The 23,696-nt window shown below is 42.2% G+C and overlaps 1 long non-coding RNA gene and 1 pseudogene across 2 annotated transcripts; one reads left to right on the top strand and one right to left on the bottom strand.

The window, feature by feature from the left end:
* The first annotated feature begins 1,737 nt into the window (after positions 1-1,737).
* On the top strand, positions 1,738-20,501 carry LOC131922840 (uncharacterized). 2 transcript variants are annotated; one of them, XR_009382418.1, is made up of 2 exons: positions 1,738-3,337; positions 18,001-20,501. It is a non-coding gene; the product is annotated as an uncharacterized LOC131922840 (long non-coding RNA). The 2 variants fall into 2 exon arrangements; XR_009382417.1 differs by having other exon boundaries at positions 1,738-3,312.
* LOC131922611 (ribonuclease P protein subunit p29-like) lies at positions 5,738-22,775 on the bottom strand (annotated as a pseudogene).
* Between the last annotated feature and the right edge of the window lie 921 nt (positions 22,776-23,696).

The raw sequence follows: 23,696 nt of genomic DNA on the forward strand, positions 1-23,696 counted from the left end.
ATGCTGGCAGTGGTCTAGAGGGTGCCTGGACTGGTCTACTCTGGTGACAAGTCTAGTGAATACCCTAACTGTCATCACAGAGCCTTTGTCCAGTGACTGATGAAGGCAGATGCAGAGATCAACAGCCAGGCACCAGATTGAGCTCTGGGAATCCAATCAATGAGAGAGAGAGAGGAGGGATTCTGCAGGTGAGGGACATCGAGATCATGATGAGAGGACATGCAGAGATGACTGGCCACACTAGTGGAAGCCCATGAACTGTGGACTAGTGGCTGTGGTGCCCCCATGGGACTGGACTAGGCCCTCTGGATATGGAAGACGGTTGTTTGGCTCGAACTGTTTGGGGGGCACCCAGGCAGGGGGATCGGGATCTGTCCAGGTACATGGGGAGGCTTTTGGGAGCCTGGTGACTGGTGTGATGCCTTGCACAACCTTGGTGCAGTGGGGAGGGGCTTGGACCTGCCTAGGCTCAGTGTGCCGGGCTCTGCTGACTCCCCGTGGGCAACCTTGATTTGGGGGGTGTGGCGATATGGGGTGGCTTGGGAGGGAGGGCTGGAGGGTGGGAGGAGGGAGGAGCTGGGAATCTGAGAGTGGTATGTAGAATGAGTAGAAAATTTCATAATAAAGAAAAATGAAAAAAACAAGTAATGAACAAAACACAGTTTGGCCCTGAAACCAGAGCCAGCTCTGCCAGTGAAAGAAATATGCCCTGGCCCTGAAATGAAAGCCAACTCTGTTCCTGACCAATGAAACCAACTAATCCTTGAGCAGGAAAACAAATCCATCTTTGAACAGAAAATATCTTTGGAAAAATTCTTCCCCTAAAAAGCTCTTCTGCCTGTTTAGTTGTGAGTTGTTCTTTCCCACCTTGGCAGAGGCAGCCATTCTCCTGGAAAAACCTCATTCCAAAATAAATCACTTTCTTAAAAGAGTCTTGGGTAAAGATCTTCATTAGCCTGCACAGAACAGAAGAACCTTGCCAAGACATTCCTTAGGGGGACTGAGCCAAAAAAATCCTTGCTGAGACATTCCCTTAGGTGGGTTGAGCAACACTGAGCAGAAAAAAGTAACAATTTTTCATGGGAGCCAGAGGAGATTGCTACATTTCTACAGGGGTTTCCCCTTTAGCAGAGTGAAGCAGAAGAAGCAACATCTTGGGCCAGAGAGAAGAAGCAGAGCTCTTAAGTGAAGGCAGAGCAAGGCTCATCTGTGAAGGCTCTCACTGGGAGAGGAGCAGGATTGCTATATCCTGCAGGGAGACCATGTCCCATCCCACCCCCATCTTCAGTTATCTCCTGACTTACTGACAAGTCATGATACCTCTCCCACCAGAGCTGTCCTATAGCAGCTCTAGGTATAGCTTGGCTTCCTGACAAATCAGGATACCTTTCCCTCCAGAGCTGAGCTGTCCTATTGTGGCTCCAGCCTTCAGAGCTTTCCTATTACAGATTCACCCTCCAGAACTGTCCTATTGCAGCTCCAGGTATAGCCTGATTTCTGGACAAGTCAGGGTACTTTCCCCTCCAGAGCTGTAACACTCACAAGCAGTCTTATCTACAATTTATAGTGTCTGGGAGAGTCTAAAGCCTATGTTCCCTCACATATTCCAAACAATATGGTTCAGAATGATTCTTGGTATGGGATAGGATGGCTCTCATTGGATGAACTGCCTGTTATTCCTGTGTGGGCATGCACTTCCTAGTTGATCCATGTTGATGCTTGCTCTGACCTAGACAACACCCTTCTTTGCCCTACATTGTCTTGTTCTTGTACCTGCTGTGGCACTGCCTCACACATGTGTCCCAGAACAGAAGTGTTTAAAGTAGGAGAACCTTAGACAGCTTCTCATGCCTGTGCTTTGTTCTGTTCTGTGCATATCTTACTCTACTTATCCCTACTCAAGGAAGATATAGATTCTATCTAGATCAGTCTGGCCTTGAAATCACACAGGTAGGCCTGACTCTGCATCCAGAGTGCTGGATCATAGGTACTTGCCATGTCCACCAAGCTTATCTCTACTCTGAGCTTTCTTTTTTATTTTAATTTCATTTTACATACCAACCACAGTTAACCTCCATACCCTCTTCCTGCTACTTACTCCCCCACTCCCATCCACACTTCAGAGAGGTTAAACAACCTTGGTGCAGTGAGGAGGGGCTTGGACCTGCCTAGGCTCAGTGTGCTGGGCTCTGCTGACTTCAGAGAGGTTAAATAAAGCCTCCCTTGGGGAGTCAGCAAAATCTAGCATATCAAGTTGAGGCTTCCCTGTGTTTTGTGTGACATCTTGGGATTACTAATGTAGTACAGGGTTCATCTCTGAATAAGATTGTTTCTTAATTTAATAACTGGTTAAATTGATTCTTAAGTGAATACTTCCTCAGTAACTGTTAATTTCTTGTTACTGTTTAGTTGGAAATTATTGGGAGAATTTCCCTACACATTGGTGTGTCACTTCTTGTCCAGAGAACTACTCACTATGGAGTACCCAGCCTCAGCTGATAAGATCCAACACAACCAGTGCTCATAAGATGTAGGAAATGCTGTGGAAGATGGGCTGGACAGATTTTAAGAGCCAGGGATCAGAAGAGGATATGGTTTCCTATATTTGACAGGGAACCTTTACCTAGACTGATCTCAACAGTGTGGTGTCTAAAAATGGCTTGGGATATGATGTCTTGTACCTTTTTATTTAAAATCTGTGGTTCTCTGAAACATTAAGTTTCAAACTACCTCCAGAGTCATCGCTTCCACTTGTCTTCTTTTATTTCCATATTTTCTAACCGCTGCTAAGAAAAAAATCTAAATATAACAATCAACTGGAGATATCAACATCAATAGAATCCCCATTAAACAAAGATTTAAAAGCATAGTTAAAAATAAGGGAGAAGTGATCAAAAGAAGTGTGTTAAAGTTTCTTTCCTTACCTGCCATGGTTGGAGAGAGAGTATCAGCAATCCACAGTACAATGGAGCAAGAGAATTGGTTATTCTTGTCTGATCAGCTGACCTGAGTGGCAAGTGTGTCCGGTATCAGACAGCACTTACTGGTGACTGGGCACAGGTGACCTGTGATGATCCAAATTTGTTTACAGGCATCACCATGGAAATCCCAAGAAGTACCAGGTGGTGGTGGGGTTGGAGGGGAAATGATGTCATAAATGGGGTTGGAGGGGAAATGATGTCATAAATGGGGCAGCAGCCAATGGGAAGGTTGGATTCTGAGCTAAAAGTTGGAATTGGTTGGAGAGGATGCCAGGAGACCAACAGTAGTCATGGAAGCTGAGGTGTGGACTAGTGAATGGAGGCAATACTGGTATGAAAGTACCCCTTCCCATGAGGTCTGTCCAGGGTATTGGCATTGCTACTTATAATAAACTGTATCTAGTGATCCTATGAGGTGTCATCTTCCAGCTGAAAGTGTCCTATCAGCATTCACTGTATATAGAGTCAGTACCTTGGACAGGAAGGAGAGGAACACCTAGGTGGAGGAAACTTGGATGAGAAACCATTTCAGTTGGTCTTTTTTTATGAGCTGTCTGCATCTGTCCATGATCCAAGGAAGAGATCAAAGGGCTCCTTTGTGACTGTTTTGAAAGACAGGGCTGAGTGTCATGCGTTCACCTGGATGATGAACTCCAAGAATCTTTTCTTTTGGTGTCTTCTCCTAGAGTCCTTCCTTAGTCTGTGTTTCCCCAGGCAGGACTCATATCTCCCTTCCCTGCTTTTCATCCCTTTTTGGTAGGGTTTGATTCTTGGGCCAGCATGGCTCTGTATCCTTAAAGTGGTGGGCAGTATCATGATGAACTTGCAGAAGCAGTGGTCTTCTGTTCATCGCGAAGATGCTTGTAATTGGATGCTGCTGGTAGAAGCAAGCACTTGAGGGGCTGATGGTGAGCCTTGCTGCACATGTTACCTCTTTCAAACTTGTTGCTATTTGCTGCCCAGACTTGTCTACCTCTGGATGTTTTCTCTCCTTCTTGTCTTTTGTGTTCCTGAGATAGGCAAGTCTCTGTAGCCCGTTTTTCAGAAGCTCACGATGTATCTCACGCTGGCCTCAGACACATGGGCATTCTTTTTATCGTGCCTCCCTTCTTATAGTAATGAGGTTGTTTTGAGGTATTTCCCCTTAGTTGCTAGACCTCTCTGGGTGGGGTCAGCTTATAGCTTTTCCTGGATCCAGGTGATGCCTGCCAGTTAACTCAGGCCTACTTCTTAGCTGGTTTTTATTAAGCTTGTCATGGCAACTGTCCCATAGCCCCCGCTTCACAAGTACCCATGACAGGACTCAATCATGAGTCCTATCTGTCCTGGGGCTCAAGTGTATTGGCAACTAAGAACTATTAGCTAACAGATTTTTCTAGGGCAGTGACATTTTCATCTATTACCATTCTTAATTCCCTGTAGTTCTAATCTTTGCATACAACCAGATTATAATCCTGAATGATTTATATAGAAATAATAATTTCTTAAGGCCATATAATACCTCTTTGTTTCTGCATAAAAAAAGTCTGTGGCTAACTGGGAATTGACTGGTCCCTTTCAGGTTGTCTTCTTTGGTGATGGTCTTGAAGACATGCCTTGTCTCCTGCAGAAGGATTCCTGTGACCCCCCCACAATAAGAGGGTCACTTGGATTTTATGACTGTAAAGGAGAAAAAAAATGAGGGTAAGGCCTGGGTAGTTCCGGCAGTCACAGCCTGGCCTTAGGGACTGGTAGCCTGGTCCTTCACAGCTGAGGAAGAGAGTCTCCAGAGGATAGTGCCTTTGTAGCCTGGCAATGATCAAGCCAGCAAGAGCCAAGGCACGCCAACTCCTTGCCCTGGGCTTTGCAATCTCCGGGCTGTTCTTAAGTGTCCTGTGGGCTTTAGCCAGGGTTCTGGAGCCAACAGGTCATACACAGAACCAACAAAGCCCAGTCTTGTTGCCTTGGTGGAGCAATTGCCATTGGTAGGACACCCATCATTCATTTTTGGGCCTCTTGAACTGTTCCTGGAATGTAGTTCTTTTATAGAGCTGCCCAGCACTAAGGGGTGAGCCCCCTCACAGACAGGCCCCTGCCCACTTCCATGTAGTAAACATTTGGAGCAAACTATGTGCCTAGTGTGCTAAGTGGGTGCTGAAGTAGGACACTGAATGATATGACCTCTATCCTGCTCCTGTGGAGCTGAAGTTCTCATGAAGGACAGTGCATAACAACACCTGGGCAATTCTTTTTCTTGATACTGATAATGGCTGTAAGGAAAATAGTAACAGAATAATTTGAGTGGAGGGGAAAACTTTAGGAGTGGTAGACTCTCAGGAAGTGACATCAGAAAGGTGACCTAAGTTACAGCAAGAATCAATACACAAACCTGCAGAGTACCCTTATTAAGAGAAGGACCTAAGCAAAGGCACCTGATGTGCAAGTCACACAGAGGCCAGCCACGGACACTGAAAATTTTTACTCTGACTGGATGGGAAGCTGCTAAAGAAGAGGCAAATGGCAGTTGGTAGTCTGATGTCTGATAACAGCCTTCATTTTGGGAATTTAATGTGGTGTGTATGTGGAAAAAAAAGCAGTATGTGAGCTGGGGGAGGGGGAGGGAAAGCTTCTATACCAACTTGAGGGAGCTGGAGGTAAGTTAGATTCAAAAACAAGGTGTTAATTGACTTGAGGTGGAGGATTAGGAAAGAGGTGATGTGTGTGATTCTAGGATTCTAGGCTGCAGAAATTGTATACAGAGAGGTGTCATTTTCGGAGATGAGGAATTCAGGTCAGAGAGAGCTGATCTAAATGGAGACCAAGGGTTCTGTGTTAGATAGGGAGTTTGAGGTACCTCCTGGATGTCCAGGTATCTGTTGGGTGCAATGAGGTAAATGAGTCTGACAATGACAGGAAAGATCTGCACTGGTGATGGCACCCTGGAAACCATGATGAGAGAGAATCTGCCCCCAAGAGTCTCAGATAGAGGCTAGGTTCCAACAGTGTGAGCCAATGACATGCAGAGAGCACTTAGTGTGTTTAACAAGGTTTCAGGATGGCTCAGGTCACAACCATCTTAGATCTTCACTGTTTGTAACTTCACTGTTTGTACCTCAGGGACACCAAGTGACAGATGACAAGCAGAATACTGCCACTGAGTAACAGTCCCCAGATGAACATGTGCTCTCATAGAAATCACCTGAGATAATAGCACCATGAAGATTTGCCTTTACGTGCTTGGCCTGAATCATCTGCAGCTGCCTAGGTGGTGAAAAGAGCCCTCAAAGACGTGTTGGTAACAAAGCAAACAGGATCACAAACACCCACAGCCAGATGGTTTCTCAGGCTGCATCTCTAGTGCTCTCAAGACTTGAGGGTCTAATCCCATGGCAGGCTTCAGAAATAAAACTCATGTGTCTGGCTTGAGCTCACTGCATAGATCACAGATGTACTGCTTCCAGAGTTCATGCAGAGGGAGGAAGAGACTGTATCTGTCATAAGTCAGGAACAGGTACAAAGTCAGAAACATGAGCTTGGGATTTCCAGTGTTCAGGAAGACAGCTGGGCTCAGGGCTGAGAATGAGCATGAGGGAGTACTTGAGACTTCATGTAAGCCCTAGGATCCCCAATGACAATGTGGCCAAAGCTGAGTGCATTCCCCTCCTTGAACCTCAATTTCTTCCCTGGCAGAACCTTCTCAAGGCTAAATTTCTGCTTTTGAGAAGGGAAGAGGGAGCCCTTTGCTTTGATTCTCTTCATGCTGGCCAGTTGTAGATGTGATGGTGGAACCCCTGGCTCAGACTAGGAATAGGATCTTAAGGTGGAGATATAACATCAGCCGTAACAATCCAGGTGCTGTTCACTCAATGTCCTTTGCCCAAGAGAAACTGTGGTATATTGGATGTGTGTTCATGGGGGGTCAAAGAAAGAAGGCACAGAGCACTCTAAGAATGATTTTAGACTTTATCACCTTCAGAGGGCGTCCGTCTCTATGGACTGAAACACTGTAGATAAGCAAAGGACCCTTTTATTGTTATGCAATTCACAACTTTAGCAAGTCAATTCCATATACCTCTTATCTAAGCCCCTCAATGAGACAATGCCAAATGCAAATTCTCAGTAAAGGAATACCACAGTTTTCTGGGTTGTCCCTAAACCAAGTTTTCATAGGCTTTGAACTCCTAGCGAACACTCAGATAAGACTTCAAACAGGAGATAATGGAGACAGGAGGTAGCAATCACAAAAGGCAGATCAAAGCTAGGTGCTAACACTCAGGAATCAAACCAGCTGCAGTTCTGCAGAAATTCTCCCAACATATGCCCCTTTTTACATGCAACAATTAATTATTTTGGAGGTTATGTAGCTTCACAGCAAATACAGCCTTTTCTCTATCTTTCTGTTTTACAATCTTATATAAGTAAATCAAAACACATCTTAAAGCCAATAAGGTTACTGTTGCTAGCAAAAGAGTAACACTTGCTCAAACAAGAAATCTATTAAAGTGATGTACAGGGTTGAATGAGGTTATAGTATCTGCAAGGCTTTCCATAACATCCATTCTTGTCATATCAGGTAACTTTAAAAAAATTCTTACTTTCTTGCTGTAAATCATAAATCATTTGAGAAGAGTTAGGGTGACCCATCAAATGCATCTTAATCTTTTCCCAACCACACTTGCTTTCATTAAACTTTAAAGGAGTAATACAATAACATTCCAATCACATTTTAACTTTATTTGCTCCTTTGATAGTTCTAACTGATCTCTCAACAATATACCAGCTTGTCTCAAATCAGCTAATTCATTACCTATCTCATTATCTATTTTATTTTGTTCAGTCCAAAGTTCTGTAGAATGCTTATGCCAGTTTCTAACAAACCCAGTAGTTGGAATTTCTTTATGAAGCACCACTCTGGCTGTTGCACCAGTAGCAGTCAATGCAATAATTTTCATAATAACTGCAAAAATCAATCCAACCATTGGATGTATTCTTCTTAATATTCTTTCAGCTAGCTTCTGTACCAGGTTGATCAAATGTGTGTGCCTTGACATGACATCGACAACTTCACTGGTATCCAGATTGTTGCCCTTGCTCTAAGAATATATAAACTTTGAAATAGTAAGTTTAAAGACATACTAGAATTAACACAGGTATGAAGGGTACAGCATTCACAAGTGATGCAATAATTATTACGGCACAATTGTACAGGCCCATTTAGTAGCTAGTAAGATAATGGTACACAAGCCATAAAAGGATGGCTTTCAATCAGTCTAAAAGACAAAGCATACTTACCATCCTTAATGTGTAACTTTTCTTCCCATACTTTAAGAGGATGGGAGGTGACCAGGCCTGTACGCCCACCCTGCACCAATTGGGAACAGGTGAGGCCCCAGTCTCCAGACTGCTCAGCCCAGTTCACTAGCCCCCTAGGCCCTGAAGGCACATTCAGTGCCACTCCTCGCACCAGTGCAGCTCCAGAGACTGGGCATCAGCCTCCTCCTACCCCCACCTCTGGCCAACCATCCTGTTAGGCACCAGTGACCACCTGACCCATATGCCTTATCCTGGACCAATTGAGAAGAAGAGCAACCACAGGACCCAGAGTGTCCACCTGCACCAATTGGAAGAAGAGTGATCTGGAGCTCCACCTGTTTATATTAAAGGAAGAAATGGGTAGACTGCAGTGTAAGAACACATTAAACAACATAGAGAGCATTGCAGTCCCATCAAAACCTAGTAATCCTACAACAGCCAAACCTGAACATCCCAAAGCAGATGTTCCAGAAGAAAATGACCTTAAAAACAACTTTATAAAGATGATAGAGGACATAAAAGAGGAAATGAAAAATTCCCTTAAAGAAATGGAGGAAAAGACAAACAAAAAGTTGGAGGAAATCAATAAATCTCTTAAAATCAATAGACCCAAGAAATAACAACCAAACAAGTGAAGGAAACAGTTCAAGACTTGAAAACTGAAATAGAGGCAATAAAGAAACTCAAACTTAGGGAATTCAGAAAAAGGAAAATCTGAATAAATGAACAGAAACTACAGAGGCAAGCATTACCAACAGAATAAAAGTAATGGAAGAGAGAATATCAGATTGAGGATACTATAGAGGAAATAGATTCATCGGTCAAAGAAAATGTTGAAATCCAGCAAATTTTTAACACAAAACAACCAGGAAATCTAGGACACCATGAAAAGACCAAATTTAAAAATAATAGGGATAGAAGAAGGAGAAGAATTCCAGCTCAAAGGTACAGAAAATATATTCAACAAAATTATAGAAAAAAAGCTTTCCCAACCTAAAGACAGACATGCCTATGAAGGTACAAGAAGCATATAGAACACCTAATAAACTGGACCACAAAAAAGTCCTCTCATCACATAATAGTCAAAACACTATACATACAGAATAAAAAAAGAATATTAAGAGCAACAAAGGAAAAAGGTCAAATAACATATAAAGGCAGACTTATCAGAATTATACCTGAGATCTCAATGGAAACTCTGGAAGCCAGAAGGTCCTGGACAGATGTTATGCAGATACTAAGAGAGCACAGATTTCAGCCCAGACTATTATACCCAGCAAAGCTTTCAATCACTGTAGATGGAGAAAACAAGATATTCCATGATAAAACCAGATTTAAACATTACATATCCACAAATCCAGCCCCACAGAAAGTACTAGAAGGAAAACTCCAACCCAGGGCAGTTACTGCAACTAACAAAACACTGGCAATAGATAAAGTTACATCAGCAAATCCCAAAGAAGGGAAACACACACACTACCACCACCAAAACAAACAACAAACAAAAAAACAGGAATTAACAGTCACTGGTCATTAATATCCCTTAATATCAATGGATTCAATTCACCTGTAAAAAGACAAAGGCTGACAGAATGGATACAAAAACAGGATCCATCTTCCTGCTGCATACAAGAAACATACCTCAACCTCAAAGACAGACACTACCTCAGAGTAAAAGAAGGCTAGGAAAAAATATCCAATCAAATGGACCTAAGGAACAAGTGGGTGTAGTTATCCTAATATCTAACACAACAGACTTCAAACGAAAATCAAACAAAACAGATGAAAAAGGGCATTTCATATTCATCACAGGAAAAATCCATTAAGATGAAGTCTCAATTTTGAACATTTATGCCCCTATTACAAGGGCACCTACATTTGTAAAAGAAACATTACTAAAGTGCAGCTGGAGTTATCTCCAGTCCCACCTGGACCCGGAGCCACTCAGACCCAAATAAACACACATAGACTTATATTACTTATAAACTGTGTATGGCCATGGCAGGTTTCTTGCTATCTAGTTCTTATATCTTATTAACCCATTTCTATTAATCTATACCTTGCCACATGGCTCATGACTTACCAGTATCTTTACATGTTGCTTCTTCTGCTAGCGGCTAGCAGTGTCTCCTGACTCAGCCTTCCACTTCTCACAACTCTCGTTGTCTGTTTATCCTGCCTATACTTCCTGCCTGGCTACTGGTCAATCAGCATTTTATTTATCAACCAATCAGAGCAACACATCCATAGCCTACAGAGCATCCCACAGCACTAAAGCTCAAATCACACATCAAACACCACACCCTAATAGTGGGAGACTTCAACACCCTACTCTCACCACTGGACAGGTCGGCCATACAGAAATTTAATAGAGAAATAAAAAAACTAATAGATGTTATGACACAAATGAACATAATGGACATCTATAGAACATTTCACCCAAACACAAAAGAATATACATTCTTTTAAGCACTCCATGGAACCTTCTCCAAAATTGACAACATACTTGGTAACAAAACAAATTTCAACAGATACAAAAACATTGGAGAAACCCCCTGTATCTTATCAGACCACCACGGCTTAAAGTTAGAAATCAACAACAATACAAAATGCAGAAAGCTACAAACTCATGGAAACTGAACAATGCTCAACTGAATCACCAATGGGTCAAGGAAGAAAGAAAGAAAGAAATTAAAGACTTCCATAAATTCAATGAAAATGAATGCACAACACACCCAAACTTATGGGACACTATGAAAGCAGTGCTAAGAGGAAAATTCGTAACACTAAATGCCCACATAAAGAAGCTGGAGAAATCTCACACTAGTGACTTAACAGCACACCTGAAAGCTCTAGAACAAAAAGAAACAAACTCACCCAGGAGGAGTAGATGACAAGAAATAATCAAACTGAGGGCTGAAATCAATACAATAGAAACAAAGAGAATAAGATAAAGAATCAATTAAACAAAAAGTTAGTTCTTTGAGAAAATCCACAAGATAGACAAACCCTTATCCAAACTAACCAAAAAGCAGAGAGAGAATATCCAAATTAACAAAATTAGAAATGAAAAGGGGGACATAATAAGAGATGCTGAAGAAATCAAGAGAATCATTAGATTATACTTTGAAAACCTGTACTCCAAAAATTGGAAAATGTAAAAGAAATGGACAATTTTTTGGACAGGTACCATATATCAAAATTAAAACAAGATCAGATAAACAATTTAAATAGACCTATAACCCCTAAGGAAATAGAAGCAGCCATCAAAATCTCCCAACCAAAAAAAGCCCAAGGCAAGATGGTTTCAGCACAGAACTCTACCAGAATTCAAAAAGAGCTGATATCAATACTCCTAAAACTGTTCCAAATGATAGAAACAGAAGGAATATTGCCAAACTCTTTTTACGAAGCTACAGTTACCCTCATACCCAAACCACACAACTAGGAAAGAGAATTACAGACCAATCTCCCTCATGAACATTGATGCAAAAATTCCCAATAAAATATTAGCAAACCAAATCCAAGAACACATCAAAAAATCATCCATCATGATCAAGTAGGCTTTATCCCCAAGATGCAGGGATGGTTCAACATATGAAAATCTGTCAATGTAATATACCATATAAACAAACTGAAAGGAAAAAAAACACATCATCATCTCATTAGATGCTAAAAAAAGTCTTTGACAAAATCCAACACCTCTTCATAATAAAGGTCTTGGAGAGATCAGAGATATAAGGAACATACCTAAACATAATAAAGGCAATATACAGCAAGTCAACAGCCAACATCAAACTAAATGGTGAGAAATTCAGAGCAATTCCACTAAAATCAGGAATAAGACAAGGATGTCCACTCTTCCCATATCTATTCAATATAGCACTTGAAGTTCTAGCTAGAACAATAAGACGCCAAAAGGAGATCAAGAGGATACAAATTGGAAAAGAAGTCAAACTTCCACTATCTGCAGATGATATAATAGTATGCAGCTGATAAACAGCCAGTAATGTGGCAGGATATAAGATTAACCCCAAAAAATCAGTAGCCCTCCTATATACAAATGTTAAATGGGCTGAGAAAGAAATCAGAGAAACATCACCCTTTACAATAGCCACAAATAACATAAAATATCTAAGCAAACAAATGAAAGACCTGTATGACAAGAACTTTAAGTCTTCGAAGAAAGAAACTGAAGAAGGTATCAGAAAATGGAAAGATCCCCCATGTTATGGCATATGTAGGATCAACATAGTAAAAGTGACAATCTTACCAAAAGCAATCTATAGATTCAGTGCAATCCCCATCAAAATCCCAATGCAATTCTTCACAGACCTTAAAACAACAATACTCAACATCACATGGAAAAGCAAAAAACCCAGGATAGCCAAAACAATCCTATACAATAAAGGAACTTCCAGAGGCATCACCATCTCTGACTTCAAGCTCTACTATATAGTTATAATAATAAAGACAGCTTGATATTTGCACAAAAACAGACACGTTGATCAATGGAATCAAATTGAAGACCCTGACATTAATCCACACACCTGTGAACACCTCAATTTTGTCAAAGAAGCCAAAATTATACAGTGCAAAAAAAAAGAAAGTGTCTTCAACAAATGCTGCTGGCATAACTGGGTATCTACATATAGAAGAATGCAAATAGATCCATATCTATTACCATGTACAAAACTCAAATCCAAGGGAATTAATAAATCCAGTTACACTGAACCTGATAGAAGAGAAAGTAGGAAATAGTCTTGAATGCATTGGCACAGGAGACCACTTCCTAAATATAACACCAGTAGCATAGACACTGAGTGCAAATATTAATAAATGGAACCTACTCAAACTGAGAAGTTTCTTTAATGTAAAGGACACTGTCAATAAGACAAAAGGCAGCATACAGAATGGAAAAAGATCTTTACCAACCCCACATCTGACAGAGAGCTGATTTCCAAAACATATAAAGAATTCAAGAAACTAGACAGCAAAATATCAAACAATCCAATAAAAAAAAAACTGGGCTACAGAGCTAACAGGGAATTCTCAAGAGAAGAATCTCAAATGGCCAAAAGACATTTAAGGAAATGTTCAACATGCTTAACCATCAGGGAAATGCAAATTAAAACAACTCTGAGATACCATCTTACACCTCTCACAATGGTTAAGATAAAAAACAATGATGACAGCTTGTGTTGGAGAGGATGTGGAGAAAGGGGAGCACTCCTCCAATGCTGGTGGGAATGCAAACTTGTACAGCCACTCTGGAAATCAGTATGGCAGTATCTCAGAAAATTGGGAATCAACCTACTTCAAGATCCAGCAATACCACTTCTGGGCATATACCCAGAAAGATGTTCAACCACACCACAAGGACATTTGTTCCACTATGTTCATAGCAGCATTATTTCTAATAGCTAGAACCCGGAAACAACCTAGATGCCCTTCAACTGAAGAATGGATAAAGAAAACATGGTACATTTACACAATGGAGTATTACACAGTGGCCAAAAAAAAAAGTCATCATGAAATTTGTAGGCAAATGGATTGAACATGAAAAAATAATCCTGAGTGAGGTAACCCAGACCCAGAAAGACCAACACAGTAATATCTCACTCATAAGTGAATATTAGATGCAAAGCAAAGGATAACCTGGCTACAATCCACAACCCTAGAGAAGCTATGTAAAGAGGAGGACACCAAGAGGGACACATGTGGATTGCCCCAGGAATGGGAAAGAGTCAAGATCTCCTGGGTAAACTGGGAGTGGGAAATAGAGGGAGGGGATGGAAGGTGGGAACATGAGTACTTGAGATGGCCGAGTTTGGGGAGAGATAGGGAGGGAGAGCAATGAAAGAGATATCTTGACAGAAAGTTCCATGAAGGGGCTGGGGAGAAATCTGCAGCTATGGAAAACCCCAGAAACTCACAAGATTGTCCCCAGCTAAGACTCGTAGCATTGGTGGAGAGGGTGCTTGAACTAGCTTTCCCCTGCACTGAGATTGGTGTCTACCCTAACTGTCATCATTGAACCTACATCTGAACCTACATCCAGTGACTGATGGAAGCAGATGCAGAGACCGATAGCCAAGCAATTGGCCATGGATTTCAGTTGACTAGAGGGAGGAAGGATTATAGAAACAAGGGGGTGGGGGGTCAGGATTATGATGGGAAAAATCTCAGAGATAGCTGACCCAAGCTAGTGGGAGCTCATGGACTCTGGACTGACAACCGGGGAGCCTGCATTGGACTACACTAAGCCCTCTGAATGGGGGTGAAAGTTGTGTGGCTTGATGTCTTTGTGTGTCCACTGGCAATGGGACCAGGACTTATCCTGGGTACATGAACTGGCTTTTAGAGCCCATTCCCTGTGGTGAGATATCTTACTCAGCCCTTATGCAGTGGGGAGGGGCTAGATCCAGCCCCAACTTGGTATGCCAGCCTGTGTTGATTACCCAAGGGAGGCCTTACCCTCTATGAGGAGATAGGGTGGGATGGGGGCGGGAAGGTGGGGAGAAGTAGGAGAAGGGGAGGAAGGGGAAACAGGTTGGCATGTAAAATGAAAGAAAAAAAAATTTAAGTGAAAAAATTTATTAAAAAAGAGAGTGGGAGGCACTTGATAACTTTCACAAGTTAGTACAAATTGAATTGTCAAATTGCAGGAGACAACTTGACATTCCAATTCCATGCCATTGGATAGGTTCATTAACATAAGAACTAATTTCTACAGTTCCACTCAAACTATACCACTTCAATTTTAATTCTAAGTGACAATATTTTCCTTGAGGGGAGCCATAAGGGCTCCAATCAGTGATGTCTCCACAGGACATATTAATTAGCACTCGAGGTTTCTCAATCTTGCGTTGTTGCCAATGTATCCAGTCAGATTCCTTGTTGGTAACCCTCATCTCACAGAATGGCAGATTTATGTATCTAGTAGCATTAATCACCTGTCCTTTAAAACCATTTGCATGAAATATATAAAACTTACTATGATAATCTTAGGTAGCACTGTGGATAGTCATACTTGAGAGGTTATATTTAGACACTGAATTCCATTTCCCATATGAATAGGAATTCCTTATGCTCCCACAGTATAATTTTAATCTCTTTATCCTCCTCCATTGGCTGAGTAGGGCCTCAGTAATCATAAGGACCAGATAGCCAAGAAGATTTATTAACCACCACAGGAATATCCATATTTCACCACCTTACTGCTAAATTAATGGAGGATTAGGAGTAAAGTCCAAGTAACTATGATCAGTCCCTTTTACCTGTAAAGTTACCATAGGCAGCATGAAAAGTAATAGATTTGTAGAATTCAGAGGTTTCTGAGTCATAGGAATTACCACCTCCCCTTTGTCATATAAATTCTTAAGCTGTCCCCGAGTAGGAGGATTAGCTGTCTGCTCCAAAGGCATTCCTGTGTTTTTTCCTTCCCAGATACATCTCAGTAACAGGAAGCATTCAGGAGACTTCTCTTGCTCATGTCTAAGCTTTATTAATTTTGATGGTATCCACAACTTCTAATCTCCTCCAGAAACATAAGCATAACCTCAACCCCATCATAACACCTTTCCCATTTTCCATACTGATGTAAAGGCAACCTTTAAGTACACAGCAGTTTTTGTATCGTCCAATGCCTGTCAGTAGCTGTTGTTACTGTTTCATTAGCAATTAAAAAATTTAAGGTAAGTAAAGCATTGTGCACTCTATCCCTAGTGGTCCTCATATCATCCTTCTGTTTGACAAGCATCTCCTTTAGAGTGTTATTAGGTCTTTCAACAATTGCTTGTACAGTAGGATTATATAGCATCTCTGTAATGTGTTTTATGTTGTAACCTGTAAAAAAAAAGTGTCATTTTGCAGGAGATATATGCTGAGGTGTTATCATTTTTATTTTGTATTACTATGTCCATTACAGCCTTTGTTTCTAATAAAAGTGTAATTATAGAATCAGCCTTTTCAGAACTTAATGCAGGTGCCAATTAAAATCCAGAGTATGTATCAAAGATATGATGAATGTGTTTTAATTTTCCAAATTCTGCTAAATGAAATACATCCATTTGCCAAATTTCATTTCTTTGTGTATGTACCTTTAAGATTAGTTCCTGCAGGTAAAGGAACTTGCTTATACAAAGAACAAGCAGGACAGTTTTTTTCTAATTTCCTTAGCTTGTTGCCAGTAATGAAAATTTTTTTCTTTGTGGTGATATTTTATTTGTGCTGAAATATGGTGATATTTTATTTGTGCTTTAATAAATAAAGCTTCCCTGGAGATCGGATGAAATAGCAAGCCATTTTAAGTAACAAAGAAGTCAGGCAATGCCTTTAATCCTATCATTTGGTAGGCAGGATCTTTGTGTGTTCAAGGCCATACTGGAAACAGAGCCAGGTGTAGTGGCACACGTCATAAATTCCAAAACTAGTTAACTGTGGAGGTCTGTACAGACAGAGAGGAAGTGACAGAGCTGGGTAGGATGAGAAAATGATGTAGCTTAATGGAGAGAGCAAATCAGATGGCAGAATAGCAAGGTGTGGGTAGACAGGAAGTAACTAGCATTTGGAAGCTGCCAAGTTGGTGAGTAAGGTTAGCTGTGACTTTCCCTATTTCCCTGATCTCTCCCGGGCTTTCACCCCTATATCTGGCTTTGTGTTTTATTTAATAAGACCATGTAGAAATTCATCTACATTTCTTTAAGCTCTGACGGTTAACATGATGTTTCTTGTGAAATTCTGAGGCTTCCAATACATTTCCTACCAGTAATTGATCAATTTCTTCATTTCCTTTTGCTAATGGTCCAGGCAACCCAGTATGAATGGGTAATATAAAGTGGGCAAGTCCTTTCTTGGATTGCCTATTGTGGTTGTACAAATAATAAAGTTAATTCTAAATTATCAGGAATAAGTTTAGCAGACTTGCAAAGCAGGTCCTCGTGTAAAGTAGTGGGAATGTCCGGAAAGTGAAGGGAGAGTACCAAAAGATTTTCCCTGGGACTATTACCATTTGTCTTGGTGCCCGTTCACACAAAGCCAAGGTCAGAGAGTCAAGAACATCAGGCTCAAACCTGAAACAAGAACTTCCTGCAAGAACCCCAGGGAGACAGTCTCAGAGTAAAGTGACACTCTCATGCCTTCTGGGACGTGGAAGGCTATGTGGCAATGGAGTGTTATACAAAGCCTATAAATAGTGGCTGTACACACAGACTCAGAACTGCCTTAAGGGAGACATCCTCCCATAAGAAAGTGATATATTCCTTTCAGAAACTTCAGACAAGTATAGGCAGTACCTCTCCTTGGCAGTAACCTTTGAGTGGGTGATTCTGTCTAGTGATATTAAAAGCTATAGGAAAGTCCATATAAAGGACTTAATAAGAAAGCCAAGACAGTCTGTGGCTATGGGTAACAGACTCACTTATTACTGAGCCCAGGAGAGACACTAAATGATGAAAGTTCTCTGGCTCACCAATGCCTGACTTTTAGAAGCCAAGCCAAGACATAAAGAAATTGGTAGGGGGAGGCTGCCTCCTGTGACGGAAGGCAGAGAAGCCCCTGAGACTAAGGAGGCAGAGCTGCCTAGTGAGCCCCTGGAATCTCCAGTCCACACCCTGACCAGAAAGACTAGGCAATGATGAGTGGCAAGGCCTTTAGGAAAGATGGGCGTACCTCTGTTGCTCTGGGTTAATGTCAAAGAGCCTCATGTCTCTCCTCTGTTTGGCAGTGAGGACTTTGGATTTCTTCTTCTGCTGCTTTGGCTTCTGACAAGTATTCCAAGACCACAGCCTTATGTTGCAGATGGCTCTCAAAAGTCTTGCTGGCTCCAGTGAAGTATGCTCTGCTTCAGGAAGGCCCTCACAAAGGCCTCAGCCCGCTGGCTTCCCAGCTCCTGCTCGGAAACATGGTGGTGTGGTTTACTGTTCTGTTCTCAGACTCCGGGGTCCTCATGTCCAGTTCCCGAGAGCCACCATTTTTGCTGATCTAGGCTACAAATCCCTTGTCTTCCAAGTGTTTGCTACAGACAACTACCAAGATGTAAAAGTAACACTCACATGCTAACTGTGACACTGTCCTACACTGTAGCCAGGTCAAACACTGACTTCCTGTCCTGTTTCTCTGAGGTAACTCTATTGAGCATTCAAAATCCTTTGTAACACAAGACTTCTCTAATCCTTGTGGGGAAGGAAGCTTGAGAAATGGATGATACAGGTTATTTAATAAGTCATGACCACAAGACTAGCTTGAAGTGGAAGGGAGCTGGGGGTGTTAGGGAAATAGCCATTCCAGAACTAGGGGAAATTGCCTGGGGGTTCCAGGCAGGTCAAGGAGGAGGAAATCTGATACTGAGCACCACAGTCCCCTTTCCTTGCTTTTCAGCCTTGTGGCCTCCATGTGGCTGCTGTTGGAGAGGTCTGCTCCAGTCCCCCTTGAGGCAGAAAGCGTGAAGTGCATCTCGGGCACTACTCACTCTCATCCACAGGACTGTAATACCCTAGGGAAGAGCAGGTGAAACCACTTCACTGTTGCACCCAGTCCTGAGAAACTGTAGTGTCACCACCTCTCAAGTTGGGGCAGCAACAGTCTATTCTTCACTGGGCAGCAGGCATCTCACTTGGCCTTCATCTGCTGCAACCCGGACAGTGCTCTTTCCTGAGGACCTACCTCTTGGCTGGACCATTTGCTGGGCTCTTTTTGCACTAACCAGACAGTAAAAACAAGTCTGAGGCTAACTGCTAGCTTTATTTAGGTTAATATATCAACAGTAACCCGATATCCTCTCTCTGCTAAAGCAGGGGGTAAAAAGACAGAACACACCATCTTTGAGGCAGTTCAAAGTCGGGATGGCTAAACAATCTATCATCAATATCAGAACAATTTGGTTCTTTTAAACTCATATGTAGTCTCTCTTTCATGGGGAAATAAAATCAAGGCCTTTTAAAATCTTGATTTCAAGGATATTCTCTCTCTTTTGCTTTTTGAGACAGGGTTTCTCTGTATATCCCTAGTTGTCTTTAAACCCAGAGAACTGCCTGCCTCTGCCTCCCAAGAACTGGGATTAAAGGCATGCGCCACACAGCCTGGTAGGGCATGTGTTCTTTATGAGACACAGGTGACATGTCCACCCATCTGACAAAGCATGCTGAAGCATCCAGACAGAATTTTTAACATTCACTTATGAAATGGCCTGAACACTGAACACAGAAGCAAGAGCAAGTCAGGTTTCAGGTAGGCTCTGGCTGTCATTCCCCTGGAGTGGAAGATGACATGAAATCTAGGAGTCCAAGTCCCTCAGAGCTGACTCTGGTACCCTAAGAAAGTAGTCTGGCACAAGAAGACATCAGCACAAAAGACCTCGATGGGGCCTAATATGCTGACTGTAAAGGTGAAGAGTAATCCATGGGAAAGGACAGCTAGACCAGTCTTAGAAGACACTGAACCATTTTTGCTATCAAGTCTACTGCTCCCAGCCCACCTTTGAAAGACTGTACCTGTACATCGTGCTCCTTGGCTTCTTTATGAGAAAAGGCATGGTAAATCACAGCTGGGGATGAAAGACAAAAATAGAAGATTACTTCCTGTTAGGAATGAGTGTAATATCCAAGGCTCTTCTAAGTATGACCAAAACTACACTTATTTAGAGACGGAATACTTGGTTAGTGAAAGGACCAAGCAGATGCCATAACAGGCTGCTCAGTCTTCTCTCAGAGATCAGGCCTCAATTTCAGTTTCCTGAGACTTGAGCAAACAGTTTCTGGGAGGGCCATGAACAAAAGACATAGTCCTTGCAGTAGCTCCCTTTCTGCACGTACTCAGACTGCTCAAAGTTCAGCCAGATGTTTACTCTCTGGGGCCCGTCACCAACTTAGAGTTATGTGCAGTACGTGCTTGGCCAGCCAGCCCCCATGGTGGCTCAAGGACAAAGCCTGGGACTTGTGCTGGACTGCCCCCAAAGTGATAAATTGTAACCAACAACCAGTAAATTCAAAGGTTACATACCCTCACCCAATTGAAAGAGAACAGAGATAAAAATAAACCAATCTGAGTTGCACCCGTGCAAAACTCCCCCAACCCCACTGAAGAGCTTGTGGATTTTGCCTTTAAAAAGCTAGCCACACAAAGAAAAAGCATGTTCCTCCTGGCCTCACGGTTACTATGAGTGCTTTGGATCGAGCTTCCCTGCCCGCGGCCTGTAAACAGAAATAAACCTTGCTTTTGCATTCTGTACCTAAGGTCTTTGGTGGTATCTTTGGGGTCACGATCTGGGCCTAACAGTTAGTATGAAAAGGCAAAGCTTTCTTGGATGGTACTTCTGTTTTACTCTGCAGTCCTGGGGGATTAAACTCAGTGGAGTTTAATGCATGCCAGGCAAATGCTTCACCACGGATCCATGTCCCTGGTCCTACTGAATGCTCCTTATTTAAATATTTATTTAAAGACACAGTCTCACTTTGCATCCTAGGCTGACTTAGAATTTGCTATGTAGCTCACAATGGCCTTAAACCTCCAATATTTCTGTCTCAGGCTCCTAAGTGCTAGTTCCTGGGATTACAGACATGTACCACCACAACTATCTTAGATACTTCTTAACTCTTCCCTCTGGCCAGATTTGTCCTAGAAATATTTAGGATGAGGTTTAAAAGAGCACCTCTCAAAGCTTAATGTGTTTAAGAACCTCTGGGATCTTATTAAAACATGGGATTTTAGTTCCTACTCCAGACTCTGCATGTCCAGAAAAACTCCTCATTGGATCACATTTAGAGTAGTTCTGATTTAAAATACAAGTTATAATTATGCTGGGGCAGTTGCTCACTAAGGAATGAAGACACTAAAACTGAGGTGATGTTAACGATTAGGGGGTGGTTGGTAGAAACACTGTATTTTGCTGACTACAAGAAATTTAAAGCATATTTTTCGCTGTTTAGAATCTATAAAATTGGAATGTATCCTGACAGACAAAATACAACAGTCTTTCTGCAAATTCTAAATATGGCCAGCATGATGCCAAAATCTCTCTAAACCTCCATGCTTCTGTTTCTTATTTGTTTGGAGGAAACCATCACGGTGGCATTGGGGGACAGAGTACAGTTGTAAATGTGGTAGGAAAGGGCAAATGACCAGAAAATGTAGCTCACACTACACTCTATACATTTAGTCTCTGAGCTGAGTGTGGTAGCGCACACAGTTGATCCCATCACTTCAGAGGGAGAGGCCAGCCTCCTTTACAGTCTGTTTCCAGCTCAGTCAGAACTATATAGCAGACCTTATCCCAACAGCAACAATAATAACAAACAAAGAAACAAAAACCCACCTCTGTTCTCTGTGCTTCCCTGAGTACATGTTTGACCAAGCAAACAAACCAAGGTAGTTACCAGTTTTACATACAGAATCTAGTTCTCCGTTGAACTGCAGATTGAGACTCCAGTTTGTTTATTGAGATTAATGTGCAGGGCCTGGAACCCTAGGAATAACTTTGTTTTACCTACCCCAGATGCCTAGCAACAGAGTTGGAAGTCTTTCTGCAGCAGTACACATGTAATAGCTCTGGTACACTCACTGCTTGTCAAGTAGTTGATTTAAAACAACACATATATACACTGGTAGGTGCGTGTATACATTTATTTTAATCTCATTAATCTTTCTAAGCAATTTTAAACATCATTATTCCTAGTTATGTACAAAATAATATTGAAGTTGAGATATGTCAAGGCACTTGATCTCTGATAAAAGGACATGGCAGGAGTGTAAATCAACAGATCAGAGGCTTAATCTTTACAGTATCCTCTCTCCCTCTAATACTGCTCCAGTGCTTGCTTCCTTTCCTGGAACATCTCTTTTCTGCTCAAATACCAATGCCTTAAGTTTGTAATACTGCACCTAAGAAGGTTTTTACATGACAAAGGGTGAAAAGCCAGGTGGTAGAGGGGAGCAGGTCCTGTCAGCAGTTATCTGGGCAGGTAGTGGCTAAGTTCTGCCAAGGTCTTGGATCCACCTCTTCTAGTTCCCCTGAGCAGCCCTAGCTCCCCTGGGGAGAACACACACACTCCATCTTGACATCTATTCCTAGCTTAGAGACTGTGTCCGGCCACTTCACACTCTGCGCATTGATTTCTTTTGTGTACTATGAGTCAGTTCCCTGGAAACTGTCTTGGGACTCTGTTGCGACAGGTATCCCTGATTCAGCTTCTTGTTCCAGACCCTCTATTCTGTCATTCCGGCCCAATTTCGTGTCTCTCATCCCGCTTACCCTTCATTGTGGGACACTTCCGGAGTGCTTTGATGACGTTTCCTTCAGGTCTCACTCACTCTTCCCCCTTTCTTCACTTTGTTCAGCAGCTTTCAGCCACCAGGACTCTTTCTTATTTACCTTTCCGCTGGAAAAATCCCTTGTGCCCAAGAAACAACGTGCGCACAGTACACAAACAGACTTGCTCCAGGTGTCATCAATGGATGAGACCATATCTCGGATAATGCGCTTTGTGTGACGCCATGGAAGCGCGACTGGCTCTGGCGGTGCATGCGCCTTGGGTTTAGCTCTGCTGCCGAGGGAGGGGCTAGCTAAGCGCCGGTTCTGTGGCGGGTGGGGTCTGTTATTTGTGGCCTCTTCAGTTTATGGCTCTCCTGGCCGAACAGACCGGTTGCAGGTCAGGATTAATGAAGTATAGCTTGGCAAGCTGTCATGGAGAGGATGCGAGGGAGATTGGGACTGCGGAGGGCAGAAATGGGCCTGAAGTAGTGGATGTAATGGCTGTATTGAGGTCTTAGGATTTTTTTTTCTTTTTAGTTTTTCGAGACAAGGTTTCTCTTTGTAAGAGCTGGCTATCCTGGAACTCACTCTTGTAGACCAGGTGGCCTCAAACTCAGAGACTTGCCTGCCTCTGCCCTCTATGTTATGGGATTAAAGGCATGAGCCACCATCGTCTGGATTTTCTTTTCGCCCCCCAGGGGACTCATGTGTCTCTGGCTGGCCTAGAATTTACTCACAGGATTACTAGTGAATGAGATCCATTTATCTAAGGACTTCTGGTGACAGTGGGAATTACTTTCTGTAGCCCACTTCACTTTTGGATTAAGGAGAAACATTTCTACTGGAGTTTTTGTCACTGCTTAAAAACTTAGTGATTAGAAAGAAATTACCTCCAAGCATGCAATTAGAACCAGAGGCCTTATTAATCATGAGAGCTGGAAACTGTTTCATTACTCTTTTATTTCATTTGTTGTATGAAATATGTATACACACATGCATACATGTGCCTCAGCCTGCCCAGTGACAGGACTTTGGAGATCACCATCAGGCCCAGTTCCAGTTCTTTTCAATGGTTATTTGTTTGTGAGAGAGACAGGCCTTTTTGGGTTTTCACACAAGAAAGCCCTGTGTGAAATACTATGAGAACATCAGAGGGTGAGTATTTCTCATCTTAT

The sequence above is a fragment of the Peromyscus eremicus genome, chromosome 1 (genome assembly GCF_949786415.1).
Source record: "Peromyscus eremicus chromosome 1, PerEre_H2_v1, whole genome shotgun sequence".
Classification (NCBI taxonomy): domain Eukaryota; kingdom Metazoa; phylum Chordata; class Mammalia; order Rodentia; family Cricetidae; genus Peromyscus; species Peromyscus eremicus.